The sequence below is a fragment of the Monodelphis domestica genome, chromosome 7 (genome assembly GCF_027887165.1).
Source record: "Monodelphis domestica isolate mMonDom1 chromosome 7, mMonDom1.pri, whole genome shotgun sequence".
NCBI classification, from domain to species: Eukaryota; Metazoa; Chordata; class Mammalia; order Didelphimorphia; family Didelphidae; genus Monodelphis; species Monodelphis domestica.
The window spans coordinates 71892927-71899616 of NC_077233.1; the positions used below are offsets into that span (position 1 = coordinate 71892927).

General features: G+C 33.9%; 1 long non-coding RNA gene across 1 annotated transcript; it reads right to left on the reverse strand.

The window, feature by feature from the left end:
- Positions 1 to 1220: 1220 nt before the first annotated feature.
- Positions 1221 to 5582, reverse strand: LOC130455365 (uncharacterized). Its single transcript, XR_008913281.1, has 2 exons — positions 3402 to 5582; positions 1221 to 1399 (listed from the first exon to the last, which is right to left on the reverse strand). It is a non-coding gene; the product is annotated as an uncharacterized LOC130455365 (long non-coding RNA).
- Positions 5583 to 6690: the final 1108 nt, after the last annotated feature.

The window sequence follows — 6690 nt, forward strand, 5'->3', positions numbered from 1 at the left end:
TCTGTCTGTCTCCCATGTTTATACTGCTCTCCCTTCTCATCATCATGTCTTTACTGCTCTGGATTCCTTTAATTATTAGCTAAAATCCAAATTTTTATAAGAAATCTTGCCCATAAACCCCTCATAAATCTAGAATTTAAACGTTTCTCTGCAAAATTATCACTGATCTACATATTTTTGTATACAAATATATCATTTCTCTCTTTTTGTGATTACTTGTTTTTATTTAACATGATGTATATCCTTCCTAAGAGACTAGTGAGCTCTTTGAAAATAGGTACTTTTTTTCTTTGCATGCTTAACCTTTATTGGATAATAAAGGTCATAATAAATGCACAATAAATATCTGTTGACTTGATGACATTTAGCCAAAAAACTAGAAATCCATTCAATAATTTAGAATTTATTTCTATAGAAATTCAGTCAGTATAAAACTAAATTATAGGAATATATATCTAAATGAGTATAGTAGAGAGCCACCAAATTGGGGAAGGAGGTTGTGCCTTAAGTCAGGATTTTCTTTAAATAAAATATACTCACTAATAACCTAAGTAATAACCTAATAATAACACTAATAATCTCACTAATAACTAATAATCTAACTAATAATAACTGGTTATGTTTCCATAACTTCAATTTGGTTAACAGTTCTCCCAGATTTACACATGTACTTTTTTTCATGGATTTGTCTCCTGTTTTAGGAGTTAATTTAGGAGTTAATATTGTCAAATTAATATTTACCAAAATGAGAGATCAAATTAATGAGTCTGGAGAGGATTTTGGAGGTAGATCCCATTCCATGTATCAACTGAATCATTGTATATCTGCATTCCTTAGTCTGATTAAAGGAAATATAATTAATCTTATTGTGAAATTAACTTTATTATTATATTATATATTATACATGAAATATTATTATTATTTATTATTATAATGACTATTCCAGGCATTATACTCTTAAATTTAACAGATTTTTTCCCTATCACATGCTTTTGGGATCTGGAGCTGAGTTTTAATTACATATAAAAAGTGACAACAAAACTTGGTGAACAGAAGAAAAATACAAACGTAATGTGAAAGTGCTTTGGAAATCTAGTGTTGTACATAAATTATATAATTTTTTTTCACAAGAACTGAGCTAATATTGGAAAGTTTTAAAGGCTGGCCATAGAGTGATGATTTTCTCCCCTAGCATTGGTAGCTGGAGTGTGAATAGGAGACATTAGGGCTTTGGTTTAAGTCCAATCACCAACAATTAACTACATGTGTAACTATGGAAAAGGCACTAAGTAGCAGAGTAGAGAGCCAGGAAGACCAAAGTTCATACCAACCTCAGACATCCACTAGATAAGTCCCTTGTGGCAAGTCAATTAGCTTCTGTCTATCTCAGTTTCATCAACTGCAAAATATGGATAATAATAGTACCCACCGTCAATAGTTGGTGTGATTATCAAATTACATATTTAGCTTAGGACAGCATCTGGCATATAGCAGGTAATTATAAATGCTTGCTTTCTTTCTTCCTCCCTCCCTGAGTGTCAGTGTTCTCGTAATTCATATAAAATAGGAATATTTCCTCCATTATAATATTTGCCTCATAGTTATAAGGTTCAAATGAAATGATATGTATGGAATATTCCCACAAATAAATGTCCTTTTAGAAAAACTAATAGTCACCAATAGCAGTGTCAGCCCATTTCTATCATTTATTTTTCTGAAGTGCAGATGGCATAGTAATTCACAAAGACGTGGAATGATCAAATAACTAGTAGAGGGATTTGAATCTGCTTTGTTGTAGTGGCTATCCACACCCGATGGATGGATTCCATGAAAGCCCAGATGTTCCCCACTCCCACATGATAGCAATGCTCAAGTTATGGTGTACCCGTGTTATTTGCGAACCCATTGCAATTCAATTATGGTCACCTTTTTGTGCATTTCTTCTCACCTTCAACTTCAGGGCATAGAACATGCTTTCTAATTCTTCAGTATCTCCTTTAGCATTTATTATCTGCTGCATGCAATACATCCTCAATAGCTTACAGCCCACTTTTGTTTCGGGAGGATAATGAATTCCCTGAAGTAGTTTCAGGTATCTAAATCACACAGTTAAAAGTTATAATTATTTAAAATATGGAAATTGGTTGTGGTCCAGTGGAGACATGAAGCAAGAATTCAAATAATGTAACCTCTTCAAAGAATTCATTTTTCCCATTAATCGGGATCTGACTATATCTTGACTCACCCAGGCTTATTGAAGCCTATTTTATGTTTTAAACTGGAGAGGAAAATAGAAATTTTGGAATGTTATCAAAAGGATTTACACAACAGGTTCTTTTCCAACCCATCTGGAATCCAGATGACTTATAAATATTGGAGAAAAGGATTAATTGGAAGAAATAAACATATATTAAGAGATTTCTACTCTCAGACCAGTGGTTGGAGCCTTTCAAAATGCCAGTGACCTGATTAGCATAGTTATAGAATTTCTCCTGTCAAACAGTAAGGAATCCAAATGGTAAATGCAACCTTTAAATGTTTTTTCTTAAATATCTCTCCAGCTGTGTTTCATTTCATGGTTAGTAGTAATAACTAATTCTTTTTAGAGGATCACTAAAATTTATCACTCATAGATTTGCCTAATCTAACCTGGGATATGTTTCTAAGAACTGATCAGGAATTATTTAAAATAAAAACAAGAAGCTGTATGTAGCTGAAAATATTATGACAGGTCAAATTTGTTCTCTGTTTAAAAAAAAAAACAACTTACTAAATAGTCTTTATGCAAAAGTCTATAATTCAGTCATGTTAAAAGACCATCTTTTAGTAAAAATGTTTCTTTATATCTAGGCTAAGGAATCCCTTAACATCAATTCCAAGGACTTCTCTGATTTAAAAACACAGTCAGGATCCTCAGGCTGACAAGATCTCCAGGTTGTATCAGCTGTATTTGCTTTTAAAATAGCTACCAGGGATTCACAAATCATCTCAAGTACACATTGCTTCATTTGTCCAGGAACTGAACTGAAAAACAGGAAACACTAAGAATTTCAGGTCAACCTGAAAGCCCCTCTCTCATCTCAAAATCTCGGGTCCTGTCACCTGCTGCTAGTCTTTATACTGAACTTTGAAACTGCCAAACTCTAATTATAATTCTCATTAGGATCCCCCCTTATTTTTTCATTGTTTCTTGATTAGTCCATGTGTTCCCCTACATAGATTGGAAGATCTGGAATGAGAGGAATCATGGATTTCTTTTCCATTTTCCATATTTTGGATTTCAAGGATGTGTGATATGAGGAGATTATGAGTTTGAAAGTTACCAGGAAGATCAAAATCACTCAAAATAATATGAACCAAGAAGTTTATTAATCTCAATGAGGCAAGTAAGAGGCTCTTACCATACTGTCCACAAGCTCATGATGATGATACTTTGGATTTAATGCAGGATGTAAGGATAAGAGTCCAGATCTCTTGGGTCTTTGTTCTGGCTGAGAAAATTCACAGAGAATAAGTGTGAATGGATGTTAAGAAAAATCAATCAGTATGTGGTCTACACTGTGGACCCTCTCTTCCAATCACACACAATACTACCTGCCCCGCTTTATTCGCCAGCAAAGTAATAAGTAAAATTTTATAACCTTATACACTTGGATTGGATGAAATTTACCAGTCTGGTAGTTTTCAAACATCCTATTCCTCACCCTAAATGTAGTTGATGAAGATAATCATTGGATATGATGGAAATTCTGGATATAGGGGCATGTTAACCTGTGGTCAAATGTGGTCATTTCTGTCATCTAGAGAATAACTTTAGGCCAATTTTAATTTACTCTTTTGACTTATCTATTCTATTAGTGGAATTCAGAGTGTAGCTCCCACCATGTTCTCTGACTAGGAATGTCAATATTAATTAGTTGGACATGGAGGGATTGAACTGTAAGACATTCTATCATAAGGAAAAATTCTCCTTCTGGTCATTGAAATCTAACAGGGAGAAGGCTGCTATCTACTATAGATTCTGTCAACTAAAATCTAACAATAGGCATAACCTCATGGAACGCATGGTCAACAGAGGGCTAGATTTATGTTTACAACCACCTGAGTTCAAATCCTACCTATGACATTTACCAGCACTATGAATATAGGGAAGTCAAAAGTCAAATCATCAGTGATGATCCTTATTTTCCTCCTCTGGAAAAAGGGGATAATAACATATGTGGGACCTACCTCAGAGGACTATTTAAAGTTCAAATGAAATAATAATCCATTGAAAATTATTGGAAAACTTTATAATTTTTGTAAGTGCCAGTGATTATTATTGGTGGTAATAATACAGCACATAAACACATATATGCATATATATTTATTAAGAATATGTGTACATATATGCATGCATATATTTGCATATATGTGCAAGTACACATATATACATAGATAGAGACAGGGAAAGTTATACTAAATTCATCTGAGTACAAGAATAGTTTATCCTATGGCCTATGGATATGGCCCAGGGCTACTTTTTTCTAATCATAGGCATTCACTGATGAAGAAATGTACTTTTGTGACCACTCAAACTATGATTTAGGAAAATCTTCCCTAAAACCATTCGAAAATACTATTCCTTTGTTGTTGATTTCAATTTAACTGACTTTAATTCAATTCAACAAACATTTTATTAAGCACATAAAGTGTGCAAAGCCCTATCGTGGGTTTGAGATGTTTGAAACAAGCTTTCTTCCTATTGATGAGATATATACACAGAGAAGAATAATTAACTTTGGTTCTGGCCCCTCCTATCAAGGGATCTTTTAGATCTGTATTTGTTTACAGTAGGAGTTTAGTTCTGAGGGATCCTGGCTTCTAAAGAGTAAACTCAGGGGGCAGCTGGGTGGCTCAGTGGATTGAGAGCCAGGCCTAGAAACGGGAGGTCTTAGGTTCAAATCTGGCCTCAGACACTTCCCAGCTGTGTGACCCTGGACAAGTCACTTGACCCCCATTGCCAACCCCTTATCACTCTTCTGCCTTGGAGCCAATAAACAGTATTAACTCCAAAATGGAAGGAAAGGGTTTAAAAAAAAAAAGAGTAAGCTCATACTCTTTTTTTTTTCAGACTTATTGGCTTTTTATACTACCATCTTGAACACCCCTACGGAAATTTATAAAAGTTTGGGTTTCCTGCCTGTCTATTTTACATTCTACCCAAAAGGAATCAGAAAGGCTTCAGTGTATAACATTGTACCTGACACAGGAAAGACAGGTAATTATATATTTTTAAATTTTGTTTATAAATTTATTTTTTTATTTGTTTGTTTCATTACAGTTCCCAGCTATTTCACCCCTTCCTTCCCTTCCTCTCACTAAAGAAAGAAGAAATTAAAACATAAATCACAGTGAAAAAAACTTAAAGGGCCTTGCTGGGTGGCTCAGTGGATTAAGAGCCAGGCCTAGAGACAGGAGGTACTAGATTTGAATTTGACCTCAGACTCTTCCTACCTGTGTGACCCTGGGCAAGTCATTTAACCCCCATTGCCAAGCCCTTACCACTCTTCTTCCTTGGAACCAATATGGAGTATTGATCCTAAGGTGGAATGTGAGGGTTTAAAAAAGAAAAGAAAAGAAAAAAAGAAAAATACTTAAAACTTTATAGAATAACCTATATCTCTTATATTCATATTCTCTGAGAAGGAGGCATTTACAGAAATTTTTTCCTGATGTCAATCATATTTGCCTGGGGAATACAGGAAGTCCTCAGCTCTTAAATTCTGGCTTACTACAAGACTGTAAAGATTACTCTTAATATCACTCTTCAATTATATATGATCTGGGAAGGAAATGAGAAAAATAAATAAATAAAAAGCAAACCAGACAATAAACAAAAAACATAAAGTTAAGGCAAAAGTTTCAGAATAAGGAACTTCTTGTATGTGAATTTCTTTTACTTGCACAAAACACAATCAATCTAAGCCTTAGTATATAAATTATATGTGGTTCCCTAAAACATATAGAGGTTAGAGATCATATGGTTACTGAGTGTCCAAGTCAGTATTTGAACCTAGTTCTTCCTGACTCCAAATGAGACACTCTATATGCCATGTCATGTCAGCTTATAGGGACATAAAAGTAATGATGTATAAATCAAAGCGTAAAGTAGATGAGAAATAATGGCTTCATTTTAGCATGACCCTAGACGTAACCTTTCTTATAAATGAAAAATAGAAAGAAGGTTAATGCAAAGAGGGATTGCAGACAGGTTTCAATATAGAAGAAACAACTACAACTCCTCTAACATATCTTCAAGGCCCTTTACAGAAATCTTTTGCTTTTTATTCCCCATTAATACTATAGCAATGTCAGTTTCGTGATGCATTATTATACATAGCAATTTCATCTGGCTAGTATAACATGGCACTAGGGAGTTGTTTAGGATTCTTTTTGCTTTTCTTTCCTTTTTAACACTAAAATATATTATATATTGGAAATTTCACAGCCACAAAAGGGAATTCATTAAGTAGGATAGAGATCTCCATAAGGTTTATCCAATTCTATTAGGCCCCCTAGGAAAAGATGGCTGATTTGTAAAGGTTCAAATATTTGGACAAAAGATGTCCTTATGGTATATCTTGAATGACTTGGTATTTGATGGTTAATGACTACTTTTTCATTTTCATTTCATTTTCCTTTTAGGAC